Source organism: Mytilus californianus, unplaced genomic scaffold, assembly GCF_021869535.1.
Source record: "Mytilus californianus isolate M0D057914Y unplaced genomic scaffold, xbMytCali1.0.p SCAF_1, whole genome shotgun sequence".
Taxonomy (NCBI): Eukaryota; Metazoa; Mollusca; class Bivalvia; order Mytilida; family Mytilidae; genus Mytilus; species Mytilus californianus.
This window is the reverse complement of record NW_026262581.1, coordinates 17,706,051-17,728,698: the sequence shown is the minus strand read 5'-3', so window position 1 is coordinate 17,728,698 and position 22,648 is coordinate 17,706,051. Positions and strand designations below refer to the sequence as shown.

Genomic DNA, 22,648 nt, shown 5'->3' with positions numbered 1-22,648 from the left:
GAAGTGATCTTATATTTAGGTTAAATTTTCGAGGGGGTTTTAATTTCGTGGATATATTCTTTCCACGAAATAAACGAAATTAAATCCTAATCCTCCACGAAAATTTCTGCTTTTACAGTAGATTTATTTTTTAGAGAGAAAACATGGAGTTGGGAGTACGTTATAAACATGAACAACAGCGTACCTGTAAATATTTCTTTGCCTGAGCTTTCACACACATCTCTGGTGGCAGCTTTCAAGAATGTGAACTCCACCATTGGGGCCTCGCTGGTATTAGTGAAACCATCTACATCTAATATTGAATACAACAGTCACTTTTCTGTGTATCTATCTAGTAAAGTTACACATAATTCATATGAGGAGTTCAAGAAAAGAATTATTCAAGCCTGGAAAGCAAGAGGTAAATTATCTGTGTCATAGTCATTTGTGAATTTTACCTGCTAAAATATTCATTATTTTATGAGTAAAAGAAAAAATCAAAGGTAAAAGACAATGACATTCAAATTCAGTAAAGGATTATGATTTTGAATGGAATATGCCTTTAATATGTAATAGCTGGATATATCAAGTCAATTGATCAGAGCAAAATAATCTTATAACTAACAAAAAAAGTATATTTCTGTTTATATTTACATACAATGTTTATTTTATTGTTTAACTTAATTATCCTTTGCTCAGTTCTGTCTGTTCATTCATTCATCTGTCCTAGTTAAGTTTGGGTTGAGGACCAGATTCATTAACCAAACGAAACATAGAGAATGCTCTTTTTGTCAGCTGATACATCATGCATAGTGAAAAAGGTCTATACTAAAATTAAGTCACCTTGAGCTTCATTTTACCCATGAATGGCTTAAGTAAAGTACTGTGTTAAGGTCAAGATATATAAGCAACTTCAAATTATAGAGGAAGGGTCTTTTGTCAGATGATGCATCAGGTTTAGTGACAAAGGTCTACATAAGAATTCAACCCCCTTGACCTTCATTTTACACACAAACTACTCTAATAAGTTTTGCATTAATAAATAGATTTTATTTAAATAACAATATTTATAATGATAGTATATAATAATTCACATCTTAATTTCATTTTCTGTACTCTCTATGAAATAGTATTAGATTTTGTGATAATATGCAAAAAAAAAACCATTTCTTTGCAAAAGGGTCAGCTAGGTATCCAAAAACTGCAGATAACCTTTTGATGATTTAAATAAAAATAAGATTAAGATGAGAGAGTATTAGTTTTGATGTATGACAGCTCCATTTCATGATTAAATACAGAAATAAAACTTTTAAGTGAATAAGATATGAAAATAAGATGTGGCATGATTGCCAGTTAGACAGATGACATAGATATTAACAACTATAGGTCGCTGTACAGCCTTCAACAATGAGCAAAACCCATACTGCATAGTCGGCTGAGTACATTAACAAAGCTAAGGTTAGAAAAGAAATCTGATTGATATGATGTATAATCTGTATAAATTTCAGGAATGAATGTTAATATTGACCATATGACACAAGAAGAACTGGTTGATAAAGTTGATGGGTAAGACATTTTAGAGATTATATAACTTATAAATGTAGTATGAAAAAGAGGCCTTCTAATACTTGAGAACATGAGCAGTTATGGTTTGTAAAAGAAAATTTAGAAAGGACTGTTGTTTAAATATTTTAAACGGAAATTGAGGGAGGAGTATTACTAGCCCTAGACCAAACTGGACCCACAATATATTTCTTGTCTTTTTAGTCTTGTCAGCAACAAAAATTGTGAAGTGAGACAGAATGCAATAAGTGATCCTCAATTCCATTGTCTTGAGTTGTTAACATTAAGGTTTATTTAGTCTGTGGATAAGGTTTTTGTAGACGCCAATTACTATGTCAATCTTCATGGAATTTTATGAAACTTGGAAAAAGGCTTTTTCATAATCAAAAGACAATATCCAGAGAAAAATTTTGAAAGTATTTTTCTTTGTTTTTCTGTATTTTTCTTGTAATAGAATCTTAGGAAACTTGAACAGAAGCCCTTTTTTAGCTCACCTGGCCCAAAGGGCCAAGTGAGCTTTTCTCACCACTAGGCGTCCGTCGTCGGTCATCCGCCATTGTCGTGAACTTTTTATATTTTTATACGACCGCAAAAATTAAAAATTTTTTGGTCGTATATTGGTATGACGTTGGCGTCGTCGTCGTCCGAAGACATATTGGTTTTCGCACTCTAACTTTAGTTTAAGTGAATGGATCTCCATGAAATTTAACCATAAGGTTCAATACCACGAAAGGAAGGTTGGGATTGATTTTGGGGGTTATGGTACCAACAGTTAAGGAATTAGGGGCCAAAAATAAGCATTTTTGTAACTTCCAGACAATAACTTGTGTGTAAGTGTATGGATCTCTCTGACATTGTACCACAAGGTTCCATATCACAAAGGAAAGGCTGTAATTGATTTTGGGGGTAATTGCCTCAAAATTTTAGGAATTAGGGGCCAAAAAAGGGGCAAAAAACAAGCATTTTTCTAGTTTCATGACAATAACTTGTGTGTAAGTGTTTGGATATTTCTGAAATTGTACTACAAGGTTTCATATCACAAAGGGAAAGCTGGAATTGAGTTTGGGGGTAATTGCCGGAAACGTTTAGGAATTGGGGGTCAAAAAGGGTCCAAAAATAAGCATTTTTCTAGATTCCAGACAATAACTTGTGTTCAAGTGTATGGAACTCTCTGAAATTGTACTGCAAGGTACCATACCACAAAGGGAAGGCTGGGATTGAGTTTGGGGGTGATGAATCATAAGGGGGTTCAAAAAATTTGGGGGGGGGGGATTTTTTTTAACTTTTTTTTTCTTTTTTTCCTTTTTTTTTTCTTTTAAAATTTTCCATTTTAAGTTGGTTATTTCTGATTAATATTTAAAAGCAAATAATAATGATATGGTAGGAGATACACACCAAACAGGATGTGTAAATTATTATATAATAAGTATTGTGCAATAGCAAGAAATTTTCAATTGCACAGTATTGCACAATAGCAAGAAATCTTCAATTGCACAGTATTGCGCAATAGCAAGAAATCTTCAATTGCACAGTATTGCGCAATAGCAAGAAATATCCAATAGCACAATATTGCGCAGTAACAAGAAATTGTCAATTGTACAGTATTGCGCAATAGCAAGAAATATTCAATTGCACAGTATTGTGCAAAAGAAGATACTTCGTATAAATTGCTTATTTCTTGATCAATTTCAGTGGGGTTTTATTCTTGAATTCTTGGGGTTCTTTAATATGCTGAATCTAACCGTGTATTAAGTTTTTGGATTTTGGGCCCCGTTTTTAAATTGGTCCACATTGAGGTCCAAAGGGTCCAAAATTTAACTTTGTTTGATTTCATCAAAAATTGAATTATTGGGGTTCTTTGATATGCCGAATCTAACCGTGTATTTAGATTCTTAATTTTTGGTTCCGTTTTCAAATTGGTCTACATTAAGGTCCAAAGGGTCCAAAATTAAACTTAGTTTGATTTTAACAAAAATTGAATTTTTAGGGTTCTTTGATATGCTGAATCTAAACATGTATTTAGATTTTTGATTATGGGCCCAGTTTTCAAGTTGGTCCAAATCGGGATCCAAAATTAAACTTTGTTTGATTTCAACAAAAATTGAATATATGGGGTTCTTTGATATGCTGAATTTAACCATGTATTTAGATTTTTGATTTTTGGGCCCCGTTATCAACTTTGTCCACATTGAGGTCAAAAGGGTCCAAAAGTAAACTTTGTTTGATTTCATCAAAAATTGAATTCTTGGGGTTCTTTGATATGCTGAATCTAACCATGTATTTAGATTTTGGATATTAGACCATAATAGGTGAATGTCCAATTTAAAATTTTTAAGTTCTTAGACCACATTCATTCTGTGTCAGAAACCTATGCTGTGTCAAATATTTAATCACAATCCAAATTCAGAGCTGTATCAAGCTTGAATGTTGTGTCCATACTTGCCCCAACTTTTCAGGGTTCGACCTCTGCGGTCGTATCAAGCTGCGCCCTGCGGAGCATTTTATTAACTTCTTCTATAGAACCACTGAATGGAATGAAACCAAACATAGTTTTTATATTAACAGATACCCTAATAATGATTGAGGCCAAATTTGGTTTAATATTTGGCCCTGTAATTTCATAAAAAGCAGAAGACTTTTGTAAAGTTTACAGAAATTACCAATAAATTCATTGAAATTGTAGAAAATGACTTTATAAGGACAATGACAAATCAGCTACAAAGTAACAACACTTGGTCAGCACCTCAAAAGAAACATTCATACCACGTTTGGTTTCAATCCATTAAGCGGTTTTCTAGAAGAAGACATTTGTATATATTTCCCATAGGGTCCTTTGTTAAACTAAGTCCCTTGTTGGCAGCCATCTTGGTTGAATGATTTGCTACAAAGTAGCACCACTTGGTCAGCACCTCAATAGTAACATTCATGCCATGTTTGGTTTCATTCCATTCAGTGGTTCTCTTAAAAGAAGACATTTGTATGTTTTTCCCATAGGGTCCTATGTTAAACTAAGTCCCCCGCTGGCGGCCATCTTGGATGATGGATCGGCTACAAAGTAACAACACTTGGTCAGCACCTCATAGGAACATTTATGCGATTTTTGGTTTCATTCCATTCAGTGGTTCACTAAAAGAAGACATTTGTATGTTTTTCCCATAGGGTCCTTTGTTAAACTAAGTCCCCTGCTGGCGGCCATCTTGGATGATGGATCGGCTGCAAAGTAACAACACTTGGTCAGCACCTCATAAGGAACATTCATGCCATGTTTGGTTTCATTCCATTCAGTTGTTCTCTAAAAAGAAGACATTTGTATGTATTGTCCATAGGGTCCTATGTTAAACGAAGTCCCCCTCTGGCGGCAATCTTGGATGATGGATCAGCTACAAAGTAACAACACTTGGTCAGCACCTCATACGAAACATTCATTGATTTTGATTATTTTTTATATTTTTCCATATTTCACTGAGATTTTAAATTTGTAAAGAAAATTACTCTGTTTTTTGCAGACATTCTGTGTGGAGATTAGTCTACTTTGTGAAGAAAGAAGGAAAAGTTGTAGATTCCAGGACATCTGTCAGATTAAACACCACAGTTTTCCATGGTGTCACAGGACCAAGAGGAATCTATAGAGTGCTAAACAAAGTAGATCAGGTTGACAATTCATTTTTACCATATCAATGGACGTCTTCTGTGATTGTCAATCATAGATTTGGAACAGATGCTACCAAGAAAATTAGTTTGTTGCTGAAACAAATGGTGGAGGAAAAATTGCATTTAATTGAAGAAAAAACAGGTGAATTCAAAACCTATTTTGTATCCATTAATTTTATAAAGCTTATGCAGAGTGCAGATTTAAAAAAAAAATAATAAGATGTCTAAATATCACATACAAAGTTACTATATGTATTATAATGTGGATTACAAATGCATACTTTCACTATTTCAGAAAATAAAATATTTAAATTGCACTGTTGTGCAATCTCTTCTCATATATTTGATTTTAAAGGGCAATCAGAATCTGGGACAATAAAAATGTGAAAAAGTAATCCTTGCAAACACGCTGGGCCCTAAAAATATTGAAATTTAATTTCCATGAAGATTTACCACTTCATAGAAATACCTGAATTCACTATGGCAAAATGTCTGTACATAAATTACAGCATATAACTATATTTTTTGAAGAGTTTACATCTATCGTTTACAAAATCACACTTAAATATGGTTCTGTTGATGTACCATAAATATTAAATGGTGTTTCGTCATGTTTCAATACTCAACTACAAACCCTTTGCAAAACTGTTGTGTTGTTTTAAACTTTAGCCTTTATAATTAAGTCAAATAATATTTGTTTGTTAAACGTTTTAAATGTTACAAAAAATAATAATGAAATCAGCTAATGACTTGTCTAAAATATCAACATTTGTATTTACGAATGAAATTGTATTTGTTTCAGTTTGTAATGAGGTTCCAGCAGATATACAGTTTCTTTTAGATGCATCAGGAAGTGTTGGAAGTGCAAATTTTGAGAAACAGAAAGATTTTGTAGCAAAATTTGCAGAATCTTTTACAATTGGACCTGACAATATTCAGATTGGCGTAACCACATTCTCTAAAACTGTTTTTAACAAGTTTAATATGAATCAGCACTTGTTAAAGATGGATTTAGTAGCAGCTATTAGAAAAATTTCATATAACTCTGGTGGTACCTTCACTGATCTTGCATTGCAATATGTGGGTAATCATTCATTTACAAAATCTGCGGGTGATCGTGATAATGCAGCTAACGTTGTTATAGTCATGACTGATGGCAAATCAAGGGATTTTAATAAAACCAAAGTGGAAGCAAGTAAACTTCATCAGGCTGGCATTCAAGTGTTTGCTATTGGTATTGGTAAAGGAATTAAAGAAAATGAGTTGAAAGTTATTGCCTCTGATGACAAAAATGTATTCACTGTGGGCAATTTTGATGCCCTGAATACCATACAGGCAGAGCTAAAAGCAACTACTTGTAAAGGTAAGAATCTTTTTGCTAAACATTTTTTGATCATATACCAATAATAGATAAGCTTTCTACAATTTAAAGGATTTTGTTATGTTGCATTCACTAATATCAGACAGTGTTTATGATGGTGTTTGTTGTTTTCTTATTGGGAATCTTTATGTAGATATAAGAAGATGTGGTATGAGTGCCAATGAGACAACTCTCCATTTTATGTACATATAAGGGAAAAAAAGAAGATGTTTTATATTGCATGTATACCTTTCATATTCACATATGCCATTTTCTTTTATGAGTATTTAATTTTTTTTTCAGTATTTGTGGTAAACAAGACTGTCACAGAACAAACGGTAACAAATGTATCAGTAGAAGTTAAAAGGCAGGAAGAATATATAACATCTACAGGGTATATATTATTTGTATATATTTTTTTACAAAATTTGATTCTCAGTAATATAGTGCTCTCAATAAATTTACAGTATTTCAGAATTTGTATACTACTTTTCCACTCATGTTCCTTCCTTTATAGTAGTATTATCTTTACGAAAAACACATAACACTGTAAGCCAACTAATGCTCGCAAGTGATAAATTTTCACCCCTTTCGCAATAAAAAAATAGCATGAATATAAAAAGTCTTGATTATGTAAAACTTTGATTTTTCCAAGAAAATAATAAAAACAATAATTCAGCAAGAAAATAAAAAAATCGTGAAAAAAATTGCTCTGAAGTCGTCTAGAAAGGGCTTAACGCAAAATGAAGTATCAATGAAAATAAGTAGTTTTACAGTACTTCCAATATATATTTTTGAATGCAAAGTACTTATACCTACTCAGCATCATTAACACTACAAAGAAAATAAATAGTTGATTTTGAGCTGCTTTGCTTTCAACATTTTACTTTTAGTTATTCTGTATAAAATTAATAAATTAGTTGCAGTTAGTGATCAATGGACAAGATGCAAGATTGATTATTGTGATATCTGGAAATGCTGTAGCAAATAATATGATCAGAATTTAACATATTTTAATAGTAGACCATGGTAGTTGAATGTACTTTGATTTCACTTACTGTACTTTTTTATACAAAAATGTTTTGAAAAACAGACGTAGGAAAGTTATCAGTACAATTCAGTGATTGATGGAAAGTTTGTAAACTGCTATATGATTCTATTAGAGTAATAGATCATCCAAAAACTGTATCATTGGTCAAGTATTTATGTATAATGTTAATGTTGACCAATGTGACTTTTGCAGGAAAAGAGTATGGAAGCTTGTATATTTTGTAAAGGTGAATGGACAGTATGTACCAGCAACCTCTGTACCTGGTCTGGATATTGACAACTTGATATCCAGGTTAAACATCACTGGACCACGTGAACAAAAATACCAGATTGTTAAGACTGATAGATCCTTGATATATAACTACAGAAATAGGTTCTCGATCTTCTTCACTGGTAAAGTGTCGGAAACATCTCTCACAGCTATACAGACTGCACTGTTAGAAACTTGGAATTCATCTAGCAAAGGTACAATATATATCTTCGATTGGAACAATCTTATAGATTCATTACATATTGTGTCAGAATCAATGAAACAGGCAATTGGTAGGAAAGTTAAAATGAAGTTTTCACTTCTTTCTTCGGCGACAGAAGTAGTCATGCTATTTCCGGCGTTGGCAGTGTCAACAATTGTTAAAGTTTAACCAGACCGGACATATTTCTGTGTCAGCAGTTTATTATAGATATTTTTGGAAATAATTATTGCCTTCAGTTATGCAGATGAATATCTTGTTGAAATAATTACTAATGAGGTTGTCAGGCTCGACCTAAATTCATAGTAACTATTGAAAATGCTTTTAGTCAAGTCAAATATCTAACTATTACTATCAATTGATTTGTACCATCTTGAATTTTATAGAACAGCTTTATTAAGTGATGTTGATAATTCCTCATAAGTCTACTTACATAGTTACGCTATGTTTTTATTATACCCCTGCTTTAAAAAAGTGGGGGTATACTGTTTTACCTCTGTCTGTCCGTCCATCCATCAGTCAGGCCGTCCTTCCGTCCCATGAATATTTTTCAACGCATCTTTCTCAGGAACTACATTACAAGGATTTCTGAAATTTGGTTTCAGGGTTTATATGAGTCAGCTATACTGTGTGATACATTTTCAGATTCATCAATCAACTACTTCCTGTTTATCTTATACTTTTAGCGGGGTGGGGCTATCATAAGTGAGCAGTAGCTCACAGATTCACTTGTTTTTTTTAGAATATTCCTTATGTGGTTGTCTTTCCATAGCCAATATAACAAAAGAAAGTATTGAAGAGTTTGTTGATAAGAATGGGTAAGTACCTTATTAGCAGAAGTTATGTGTTTTTGAAGGTGTAACAAAAGTAAGATTAAAATAGAATGAAAATGTGAAAGAGTTCTAATATTATAATACAAAGGTTTATGCAATAAAACTGACAGAACTCAGCTTTACTAAACAATTTAAAATATAGTTTTCTTACAACTTCATTTTTTCATTTTGACGCTTGACACAACTTTAATCAATCAATCATACACAATGGGTTTTGATCAAGGCTTCCAAAACTGTCAAATTTATCAGACATTGTCTGACTGGGCCAAGCATGAAACAGACATCCTACGTGGGTTTGCCATTTCAACGTTCATATAATTCAGAAAAATCAACCATTTTGAAGTGACAGTACTCTATAAACAAGCCCTTCTATAATCCCCTCTCATTACAATCAAGGTTGATTAAGTGTCTAACAGGTGAGATTTACCTGTAATCACCTGTGTCAGGTAAACTATTTGTACCGGACATCAATCGATCTTTTTGGAAGTTATTTTTTTATTAAAATTAAAAACATTCCAGGTTTAAATCTTACTTCTTTTTACCGAAACAGATTAAGACTGTTATAATGCGTCCAAATTCAGCCAAAACGATAAAAATGTCATTTATATCATTATCTTATGTTCATCTCAAGTATTTTCCCTAAGAAATAACGTGGAAAGAACTGCTTAAACTCAATAATGCTAGATAAAAATACACGGATTTTGCACAACTGTCTCCATTCCACGTTCTATCGTCGTCTAGTAAATATCCGGTATTGGAAAACGTGTTTATCAAACAACTAAGCTGGTCCTCGACTGACTAATACACTTTGTTAAGTCTGTGGATATATGCCAATTTGGACCATGCAATCTCAATGTAATTGTTAATGTCAAACATGGAATTTATATAAAAACTGAAAAAGTATGAAGTCTATGGAGTTTATCATCCTTTAATAGTTTAATGGCTTTATCATATGGTTATGTCCATCTTTTGTTATGGGGTAACCTGTCTAAAGGGATAAAAAAACAGGATTGAAGAAAATGGCCGGCTGGCTCAAATATTTTTGGAAGCCCTGGTTTTGATAGTAAATATTAATCTACACAGACATAAAAATACATTTTGCAGTTATGAAAAAGACAATTTTAGCTTCAATAGTTCTGATAGGCATTAAGTATTTATTAACCTTATTTAAACGTTTGTCTGTTTTTATAGCTATAAGATAAGAGTATAGACTAATTTGATAAATATAAGAGAAGATATTATTAATTCAAATATTTGCATGTGACTTTCTACAGAAAATCTTACTGGAGAGTGATGTATTTCCTTAAAAAGAACCACACAGTGGTGGAGTCCATGACACATACTGGAATTGACCTTGACATTTTGAAACAAAAGGTCAAGGGCATTGTCAATCAAAGAAAGGAACAGTATGAAGTTGCCAATGTGACAGAATCAGAACTAATCAGAACAAAATTGGCTTTCTCATTTTATCTATCTAAAGAGATTGGATATAAACAGAGAACAAAGTTTGAACAAGACATTAAAGCATCTTGGATAAAGAAAATGAAAGGTACTCTTTTATTTGTGTGTAATACAAAATTACTCATCTTTGTTAATCATAATGGAAACACAATTATTTATTTCAATAATAAGTATTTTGAAACTTATATTCAAATACAGTCAACATTAATTTTATTTCTGATAAAAACTCATTGTATTTGTTATCATTTCAAGAGTTGACTTGACGTTTTCACATTATAAGAAAATGTCTTATGTTTTGATATTTGGATTATTCCACAGGTTCCTTGACATATAACAACACAGAAGTTACAGTTAACAGATATACCAAGTATATTGACATAGCAGCAAAGTAAGATTGAAATAAAAAATACTGTCCACTTGTGTTGCTCTTGTCTATATAAAAATACATTTCATCCATTGTCAGCTTTTGATGCCAATGAGTTGGTTGAAATTAAGGGCTTCCTTATGAATTCAGCTGTGACTACCAGAATTTCTTACATCAACATTAAAATGATTTTCCATCAACACCAAAATGTTCTTCCATCGACCTTAAAATGTTCTACCATCAACATAAAATGCACTACCGTCAACACCAGAATGCTCTACCATTCAACATAGAAATGTTCAACTCATCTCTTATTATAAAGTCAATTTTGCAATTTATTAAAAATTTTATTTTTCCTAAATGGCCATTCCTATGCATACTATAACATTTAAGAACATTTTTACATTTACAGGAAGACAGTTTGGAAAGTTGATTATTATTTGAAAAAAGATGGCTCTCTTATTGACCCTTCAGTGACATCTATGTTAACCGACTTTCATTTGAACTTTACTGATGCCAGTTGTCATAACTATACCATTCTTCATCCAATCAATGTTGTGGATAGCAGAATGAGATACAAGATCTTTATAAATAGAGAAGTTAGAGTAAAAGACATAGACAAAATGAAATCTGTTCTTGTGAAATGGTGGAAGTCTTCGAATAACATTGGTAAGAATGCATGTACCATAGGCGGATCCAGGGGGGGGGGGGGGGGGGGGGGCACACCTTTTGTGGAAAAATTTGGTTGATTATATAGGGAATCACTGAAGCATGACTGTAGCGGGTCCCCTCTTATGGCAGTCAGTCCCCCCCCTTATAAAAAGTTCTGAATCCGTCACTGCATGTACTTTTATTTTTATCTTTTGATGACTACTTTTAATACCTGATTACTGATTATTTGAATGTCAAAAAACTAATTTAAAAACCTTAAGATCAACAATAACTTGGTGATACTGAATGTTCTCTTAATTTGACAGGTAACAGAACTTAGTAGAAAAAAAATGCTGTTTAGATGTAACTTCAAAACTAACTCTGTTGATTAATAATACATAAAATTATACTTTTGATTCAAGGGCTGTTTTATAGATATATATAAATGCATTGCTAAACACATGATTACTACAAGATCTTTGTTTTTACTGAATATTGAACATTAATGAAACAGAAACCCAACATTACAAGTAAAGATCAGGATGGCACCTTGATTTCTAACAAACAGAAAGTCTGATCCATGTGAGAATCTACATATCTCTTTCAGTCTAGAGTATTTGTGAATGGCTTTTTATTTCAGGTAATAACATCGTTGTACATGTAGATATTCCTGAACAAACTCAAGTTTTAAGTGGTAACAAGTAAGTGAATTCTCATTTAATGATATTGATCCACAGAATGGAATATTATAAATTGATCAATGATATAAAATTTTTAAATGACATTAAGTTTTACAATTATAACTATTTTATTTTTTTGCCGTCACCATTGGTAGTAGTGAGCATTAAGTTTTACAATTATAGCTATCAACCATTGGTAGTAGTGAACATTAAGTTTTACAATTATAGCTATCAACCATTGGTAGTAGTGAACATTAAGTTTTACAATTATAGCTATCAACCATTGGTAGTAGTGAACATTAAGTTTTACAATTATAGCTATCAACCATTGGTAGTAATGAACATTAAGTTTTACAATTATAGCTATCAACCATTGGTAGTAGTGAACATTAAGTTTTACAATTATAGCTATCAACCATTGGTAGTAATGAACATTAAGTTTTACAATTATAGCTATCAACCATTGGTAGTAATGAACATTAAGTTTTACAATTATAGCTATCAACCATTGGTAGTAGTGAACATTAAGTTTTACAATTATAGATATCAACCATTGGTAGTAATGAACATTAAGTTTTACAATTATAGCTATCAACCATTGGTAGTAGTGAACATTAAGTTTTACAATTATAGCTATCAACCATTGGTAGTAATGAACATTAAGTTTTACAATTATAGCTATCAACCATTGGTAGTAGTGAACATTAAGTTTTACAATTATAGCTATCAACCATTGGTAGTAGTGAACATTAAGTTTTACAATTATAGCTATCAACCATTGGTAGTAATGAACATTAAGTTTTACAATTATAGCTATCAACCATTGGTAGTAATGAACATTAAGTTTTCCTGTATTTTATCCCATATCAGGTTAAAGGTTTGACTTAATGGCAGTTAACCATAAAGTTGTAGTCTCATCAACTTGAAGCTTAGTTCACATGTTCAGCAAATGTGAATTTCTTAAAATATAGGCCCATTATAGGGTTTTGACCCAGATATTGTGGTTCACTGAACATGGGAATGTGATGTGTGGTTGGCGCATGGTATCCTATGAACACTATTCTTGTTTTTCTTATAATTTGAACTGATCATAATGAATATATCGTCTTTACATATATATCATCCAGGTGCAATATATAATCTTAATCTTTTTTATGTGGAAATATGTATTTTGCAGGAAATACATGATGTTAAGCATATTCGTCAAGAAAGAAAAAACTTATGTTGATTCTCGAGAAACTAAGGACGTAAATACAACACAGATACAATCTATGATTAATTTTACTGGTGTTAACAATGCCAAGTATGTGGTACATACAGTGACACATTACAAGAGATTAGATACTGCTTTCTCTGTGTACCTCAGCAAAGCCCTTAAAAGAACTGAAGTTACCTCAGTCATAAATGATATAAAAAAAACCTGGAAGGAAAAAGGTCAGTTGATAACATTGGGTTCTGATAAATTGTTTTTTTGGCTATTAAAACTTTTATATCTAAAATTCTCTGTATTTTTTTTATAGAATTCTATCAGACAAATATTTGACAAAAAAATTGTTACTATAAAACTGACCGTAAAAGTTATTATCAAATCCTTGTAGCAAAACTTTGCAGAGAAAAGTATTAAAGGTTTAAATGGGCATTGAAAAAATAGGGACTGTGTAAATAGATTATTAAATTGATTAATGATGTAAAGTTAGCTGCTGTAAGATAAGTATTAAATCCAACAAAAGATACTTCTTTAAAGATAAATATCCATATGTTTTCACTTTTGAACTCTGAACTTGATCTCTTTAGGGCATCAATTTTTTTTCCCCTGCAAAACGCGTTGTGGGGGACATAGAAATACCGAGTGTCCAACTGTCTCTTATCCCGTCCGTCCGGTCATGTTAGAGCTCTCGCGTGTACAATTGTTGCCAGATTTTTATGAAATAAGTATCAGCAATGTCTTGGACGAGCTCGAAAATCAGTGCCAATCAATTATTTTTAAAAGAGTTATGGCCCTTGGAAACCTTAATTATATGGAAATTGCATTGTTAGCGCTCTCATGTGTACAATTCTTGCCAGAATTTTATGAAACTTATATCTTATATCATAGGTATATATTAGCAATGTCTTTGACTAGTTTGAAAATCAGTGCCGACCAATTATGTTTAAAAGAGTTATGCCCTTAGAAATATTGATTATATGGAAATTGCATTGTTAGCGCTCTCATGTGTAAAAATCTTGCCAGAATTTTATAAAACTTATATCATAGGTTTATATCAGCAATGTCTTTGACATTTTCGAAAACAAGTGCTGATCAAATATTTTAAACCAGTTACTCCTGGAAATATTAATTATAACAGAAATTTGCTCTGAAGACTTCACTTCTCTTAAGATATTTATAAAAAGTTTTAAAGAACAAAAAAAAAGTGATTTTTTTTAAGTTATTGCCATTGTACCTTGGATAGATAAAATATGTGCTACGCTGGGGACATTGGAACTCTGTTCTCTTATTTAAAATTTGTTTTATTTTTTTCTATTTTTTCCAGTATTTACTGATTCCAAGTTGAATGTTAGTGTCATGATTGGAAGTCAGGATTGGTATTTGTACAAATCATTGTAAGTATTTCATTTCATTTTACTGTTAATGCACATTACACATGTGACTTGTCAAGTTGTATCAGTGAACTCTAAATACCTACTTTTGTTTTATTGTGTTTTTCTTGCTGTGACAATTACGTTTACTAAGTACTCAGAAATGTTATTCCCTTTGCATCTTAATAGTTAAATGAATTTAATTTCATCTTGGAAAATTAATTTACAGAAGACTTCAGACAAAAATCTTAGAAATCAAGTGTGAAATTTTTGTATGTTATTTCCTGCAATAGAAATGGAACATATTTCAGTAAAAATATTTGTATGAAATCTTTACTTTTGTTTGTATAATGAAATAAAGTAGGAGCTCTTTTTTATCCATTAAATTTTTAATATATTGTATATTTTAAGGTCTAAGAAGAAAGTTAGCAAATTAAGCTATTACCTGACTGTTGATGGAAAAGCGATTCATCCTGACCAGGTTCCAGTACAAGACATTAATGTACCAGGTAGAATTTCACCTGGACCAGGATTATACAGCTACAATAGTCTTTTCCATGTGGATTTTACATTACCAGTACTCAGAACAGATATCGCCAATGTGGAGAAAGCACTTAAGACAGCATGGGCAGTGTTTAGATCAGGTAAGATAGTGGTACTGTACAAAACAATCATAAGTAATTAAGAGGAAGTCTTTTTATGCAGCATGCACTTGGGTGTACTCAGCAAAAATATGATACAACCACATTGGCATTCAGAACAATTTAGATTTATTTTATAAAAGCTGATAGGATTGCTTCTTATTATATTAACTAATATAAGAATTAGAACTGGAAGAAGATTTTTTCAGCATGAATGCAATATGTCAAAGAAGGCTTTATAATGTTCAAAACAGAACCTCATATTAAAAGCTAGGTTTGGTGGCACTACACAAATGCCCTGCATGCAATCTAATTGATAATACTGTAAATTCAGAAATTAATGTGTGCATTTATTATTGCGATTTTTGAAGAATGGACACAAATGCGAGATTTCATGAAAATTTGCACATAGATGTATGTATCAGATATCATAATGTGAGTTCTAATTATTGCGATACTATCCCAGTGGCATTATTCACGTTAATAAAAACCTCGCAATAATTTCTGAATTTATAGTATTACATTTCTTGGACATTTAATGAAGGTGAGATGTATCAAGGAAAAACACTGACAACACTGTGTTTATGTGTTTAAATTGTGGCTAACATGACGAATTGTATAAATATATTTATTTATTATTTTGTTGAATTGGAAATGGTTAACCAGAATGACAACTGTTGATCACCATAAATGATAAATATCTACATGAATTCCACAAAAAGTCAGTCAAGTAGAAGGGAAAGTAAATTTGATTTGTAAGTCTTCATTATTCACCTATGAACCGAAAATCAACTGATATCAAACTAGTAGCTTATTATATCTATACTCTATACATTTCAGATTTGAAACAAACCAAAACAGAAATAGTTCACCAAGAAGAAATGGTTTCAAGTACTAGGTATGTATCTATAATTATGTTTGAAATGGGAAGATAACAATAGAGATAGATTTTCAGCACCATTCCAATAGATAAAATCCTCTAAATTGGATCCAAAATTCCCGTTGACATCAAGTTTGTGATTAACTATTAAGATTGTTTAAATACTGATATTTTTAATGGTTTTCTGATATGGAACTGATTTTGTTTTTCACAATCCAATCTTGTTGATGCCTAAAAAATACTCTTTCACAATGTTACTATTGTCTAAAAATCTTGATCAACATCTTAACAGATATTTCCCACTATGGGAAACACTATGCAAACCTTTTTTAAAGGACAGACAGGGGTCTTGGCAAATGGAAAAACAATATGAAAACAAAACCTGTAGTAAGCTGTCAGTACTTGGAAACTTGATCTAGTTGACTATGCATATGTTTATGTTCAGCATCTGAAGATTGTCATTCTCTAACTATAGTTTTGGGATAGAATGTATTTTCATTGAAAAAGTATGAAATTTGAAACTTCAAGCTCAGAAGTTCAAATCTCAGATAAAAATTTACAAATCTTCAATATAAAGGTTACCATTTCTTGTCATATAAATAATTCATAAGTTTCTATCAGCCTTTTTTTTCAGTGCAAAAACTAATTCTGACGTTAAATGTTGCTTAACCATGAATTTATACATGTTACTTATTTTTAGATTATCATTGTGGAGATTATGGTATAAAATTACTTCCAACAATGTAACAGTGAGTCCAGTTCAAGTAGATAGTGTTACAAATAGCACTTTACAAACAGACTTAAATGTAACCAGAACAGGAAGTAGTATGCTTTACGGGAAATTAGTCAGCAACACAACAGAGACTGTATTTGAATACAGTAATTTGTTTAGCATACATTTTGCTCAGAGAATTGCAGATTCAGACCTTAATAAAGTGGGAGATAAGCTTACTGTGTTATGGAAGAAAAAAATAGGTACCGGTAATTGATTGTTTTAACATGTAGAAATTTCTTTGTCTGTATAATGATACAAAACAGAAATCTCAAGAAACAGCATTCTATTGGCATATGACTGAAATGTCTTTTCTGGTTAATTAAAATGTGTAATGGCAACAACAAAAAAAGAACAAGCCAATATATATGTTTGGAATTAGATTATATAAGTTTTGTAATGTCACAACTGAAGATTAAGGAGCCTGATTTAGCATAAACCAAAAGAAGTACATGTTTTAAAAAAAAAAATTTAAATGTAAATAGCAAAGATGGAACTTTCTGTGTTGCCCGACACTATGCACACTTTTAGTGCGAAACCAAGCACATTAGCATTTGAATCCAGTTCCTCAACTGTAAGAAAAATAAGAAGACATGTTTAACAATAAGATGTAACTTGTATATTAATGTAAAGCTTGAAAAGAGTATAATTCTTATCAATAAGGAGGTGAATGAACATTCTTTTACATTTCAGGTACAAAGGTAAAGAGTGTTCAAGTTTTGAAGCAAGAAGAAACATTTTATAGTACCAGGTAATGACATTTTAACAGAATTATAAGCATTTTTATAAACATTTTTAAAATGTTTTAACAATAAAGGACAACTCATTGAATTTATTAAATTAATTGTTGGCTGTAATTTACTTCCAGCAGTTATGATATATATAGACGGGTTCATCTATAATTGACCTAGAAAACAAGGGCGCGTCCATTAACGTCTCACATGACCGATCTGCCATTACAACCGTGAAAAATAACGCACGTGTATTGATCAAAACATTATCGATTTTCTGTTTACATTTGTATTTCCTTCATTTTCTTATTTATTTCACTATGGATACTGCCGAAAGTTATAAAAAAAAAGGTAGAGACATTTCTTGTGCAGTTAATAATTGTACAAATAATCGTAGAAAATCTCAGATGTTGAAAAAATCAATAAATAAATTATGTGAATTATACAAGTTGTTCCGACTGCACACAATCCATTTTTTTTGATAAGTAAAATTACTCTGGCAGACGAATGTTGACACGCCGTCAAACGACTGTAAAAAACTTAAATTATCTATGAAAATTAATCCGATGATTACAGTTCATCTGCCTCTGTTTGTATAGAATATCTACACATCAGATGCGGATCCAGGGTTTTGAAAAAAAGGGGGGGGGGGTCCCCAAACAAGACACAATTTATAGTGGAAGCGGAAAAAAGTCTGGATTAACCATGAATGAAACTGCATAAGGGGGCCCAGGTACCCCCCTAAATCCGTTCCTGTACATTTCTTTAGATAATAACAATGAAACCTACCTCGAGGCTATATACATGCATGAAGTTAGAATTGGATGCAAATCAACCAAGTATGAAGAGACGAACTTTTTTTTATACATGACGACTATCTTTATGCTGCAAAATGAACAGACGTTCCAACAACATTAACTCAGACAAACATATTGTTAACAGAGAAGTAAGGAGTTCAAAATTGAATAAAAGTGGGAAACCTCGTCAGCGTATAGACATATTATGAATGACAGTTACGCCTTATTGTATACTTATGTAACTAAGTTTTCTATTATTTAGTGGAATAACAACATAATTAATTTTTAACTGCAATATTGCAGATCAGCTGTTGCTCGATCGTACTGATGAGGTTAACACTTAGTTCGATATTTGGTTATTTGGGATGGCGCTTTCATATTTCAAAAAGTAAGGCTTGTAAACTTTTTTATTCCTGGGTGCCAATTCTTGCTGAAAAACATAAAGGTTTTACAAACAGCTGCATCCATAGACAAATCCCAGCAAAACTTTCTATTAAGGGCACTTCTCTATAAACCTCGTCCTATTGGTCCATATACAGTCGAACCTCGTTGTGTCGAACTCGGTTGTGTCGAAAACTCGGATGAGTCGAAGTAATTTCTCAGTCCCGGTAAAATTCCCGTTAGATCAATGTATAATTACCTCTGATGAGTCGAACTCGGTTGATTCGAATACTCGGTTAAGTCGAGTAAATTTTATAGTCCCGTCGATGTAAAATTCATGTAAATTGACCCCGATGACTCGAAGTTGGAAAGTAAGAATTTCCACAAGATGCAAACCTAATGATAAAAATTCAAATCGGATGTATTTCTTATGTAACCTAATCATTTTCCAAGAGATTAAACTGAGTAAACATACTTGTTTGTATAACAGTTAAAAGGCTTTATGGTGACCGGTAATTAACACCTTTGGTTGATTGTTCAAGTGGAATGTTAGTGTGTTGAACATTTTTCACATCAGATAAAAACAAAAAGAATTTAAATGACCCAAGCCGAGATTAAATGAATCGTTAGATTTAAAACTCATTGATTAAATAAATAAAAGGATTAGGACAATTATGATAAATTCATGATAATTTAATGTAAAGCAGACGACCTCTGGCTCATCAGAGACCGTTCATAACTTAATTCGTTCCGCGAGTGATTTCATAATTTATAGTGACTGACCTTTGTAAATATTTGTGTAGACTATTGATTTTATTTGTGCATGATTTGTATCTGTACTTGTGTGTTTAGTAATTATGAAGGACCAAAAATGGAGAATGAATACACAATCATAAAGTGTCATATCGAAAAAAAGGCACACTGTTCATTGTATCTAGCTATATATATATAGTTTACACAAATCATACCGTATTTCATGCTTTCCAAATTTATGACGACACACTCGACCTCGGATGAGTCGAACCTAGGATGTGTCGAATACTTTGGTGCGGTCCCTTCAATTTCGACACAACGAGGTTCAACTGTATGAAGGCATGTGTGCTTAAAGTATATATTCACTTTGCTGTCTTTATACAACGTATATAGTTTTTTCTGTTGATACTTGATTTGAACTTTCCTCAGTCGATTATTCTGTGCATGAATTATAAAATTTTACACATTAGAAAGGATTTTTCAAAGGTCTTGGTAATCAAATAGTTTACCAGAACCTTTGGAAGCCTAGCCATAATCCGATGATCTGAAATTCCGACAGTTCAGTAGTCTGATGGTCCAATATACATCCCTAATGTAATACTGTAATACTGTATTTCACTGTATTTTATACACCTGGGACTGATTCAGGATGACAATATACGAGACCTCTGTTTTGGGTTGGTGGGGAGGGGGAGTTGGCAAAACACTAAAGGACGTTTTTAAAACATATAACTAATCATTGCTTTTAATTTACACGTTTGCGTCTTGTGGTTTAATGACATGCATTTATTTTTAGCACGGGCCGACGCATGATTTTATACTATGCATACTAGTTGTTTTATGTCAAGTAATTTTTCTGCAAAAGAAATTGGAATCGAACACCTTATAACTAAATTCATGCGGAGACAAAAGTGATACGAAAGTGTCACTCAATTTTGAGCAGTATACATGAGTCGAACCACAAGCAAAAAAATCTTTTCTGTGAAAAAGTTTATCATCAAACGGTACATGTCTATAGGTATATATTTTTTTCATAAGATGTAAGTAACCGCACACTGGAGAAAACGGGCTGTCGAATTATAGGACCGTCTGATTAGAGGATTGTTGAAGTTTAGGACTGCCTCATTATAGGTCTGACCACAGAAATTTCTATGAGTTTGATAAAATTGCAGCTGGTTTTTCTGATATATCACATTCGACCCGGCAAGACAATTTAATGTATTTATGTATGTGTTATAATAATCAATATTATGATTACCAAATGATTATAATCGATATTTAACCTGGAATTAGTATTCGTATATATTATGTCCCGGGTGTAACGTATCAAATACCGTGAGTTATATATTTTAATGACACTACTCCAGGGCTGCAATACACTTATAATTTTAATGTCCATTCCTTATCTAATTACTTTATTATTTATTCTCTAATTTTGCCGAGGTCAAGTACGCTTCACTTTCTTGTGTTTACGGTAATTATATGCGGTCTGGGAAATAGATGTATATCTTGTTTACATTTTTTTCACGGTTGTAATGGCGATTACTACTACAAGGACGCCTTTGAGTCACGTCACAAACTAAAGGCAGATAATTGGAAAAACCTGTCTATATATGTGAAATCAAGTTCAATTAATTGGTAGGATCTATTGTTTTATACATGTACATGTATAATAGAAAAGAAAGGATATGGGTATCCATCCGTGATTTAAATTTTACTATTTTGATGTTAATTTGAATGTTGTTTGTTATACGACCCTTTAAACAAATTATATAAGTATATTGCTGCCAAAAATACATTATTAACAGAAGCTGTGATTTTCTTGATTTAATAAAAATAGTCAATAATAGTGTACTATTGTGGGAAATAAATATTTTGTTGCAACCTGTTAAGGATCCAAAAAACATAAATGACTCAAAATTTAATTTGTATATCACAATGCTGCCAGATGATCAGTATACTGTAAATTCAGATATTTTTTAGTGCACTTATTGCAATTGTTGCACAATAGACTAAAATGAAAGATAAAAAATACAGATTTTTGGACATGCTTCATACATGTAAATAACATTTTTTTTTTACCAAGCCTATCCTGTCAAGATTCACAATTAGATAATTACATTACATGTATGTTTCCGTAGAATCCTTTGGTTTGATTGACTAACAACAATCGCGGGTCATTCAAAAATTAACCTTCATATCGAAAATGAAATGTTACATTCGTGATGACGTGATGACACGTGCTTCCACAAAAAAAATGCACAGGTAAATAAATGAAAAACTTGATTAAACTTTTTTTCATGGTCTTAAAAATGTAATTATAAGAGATGAATGCTTCTTTTAGTAATTTAATAGGGTTGTAAAAGTGTTGATTGTGCACACAAAATGTGCTTCGGTCAACACTTTTACTATCCAATAAAATTACAAAAAGAAGCATTCATTTCTTAAATAAACATCGCAAAGATTTCTGGAAGTACAGTAGTCTCCCTTGAGCCCTAGTTTTATGACAAATCTTTGATAAAGATCTTTTACTACTATGTCATTTGAGTTCTGGTGGATAATGTCTCATTGGCAATCATTCCATATCTCCTTATTTTTTAGCTCACCGGGGCCCGAAGGGCCCCATGTGAGCTTATGCCATCACTTGGCGTCTGTCGTCGTCCTAAACTATTTCAAAAATCTTCCCCTCTGTAACTACTGGGCCAAATACCTTCAAACTTTAACTAAATGTACCTTAGGGTATCTAGTTTATAAAGTGTATCCAAAGTTTTGATCCATCGACAAACATGGCCGCCATGGCTAAAAATAGAACATAGGGGTCAAATGCAGTTTTTGGCTTATATCTCAAAAACTAAAGCTTTAAGAGCAAATCTGACGAAGGGGTAAAATTGTTCAATTGGTCAAGATCTATCAGCTCTGAAATCTTCAGACGAATCGAACAACCCATTGTTGGGTTGCTGCCACCGAATTGGTAGTTTTAACAAAATTTTGCAGTTTTTTGTTGTTATTTTGAATATTATTATAGATATATATAAACTGTAAGCAGCAATAATG

At 32.0% G+C, this 22,648-nt stretch overlaps 1 long non-coding RNA gene across 1 annotated transcript; it reads left to right on the top strand.

The window, feature by feature from the left end:
• Positions 1–16,116: 16,116 nt before the first annotated feature.
• On the top strand, positions 16,117–17,677 carry LOC127700633 (uncharacterized). Its single transcript, XR_007981673.1, has 3 exons — positions 16,117–16,178; positions 16,861–17,135; positions 17,626–17,677. It is a non-coding gene; the product is annotated as an uncharacterized LOC127700633 (long non-coding RNA).
• Positions 17,678–22,648: the final 4,971 nt, after the last annotated feature.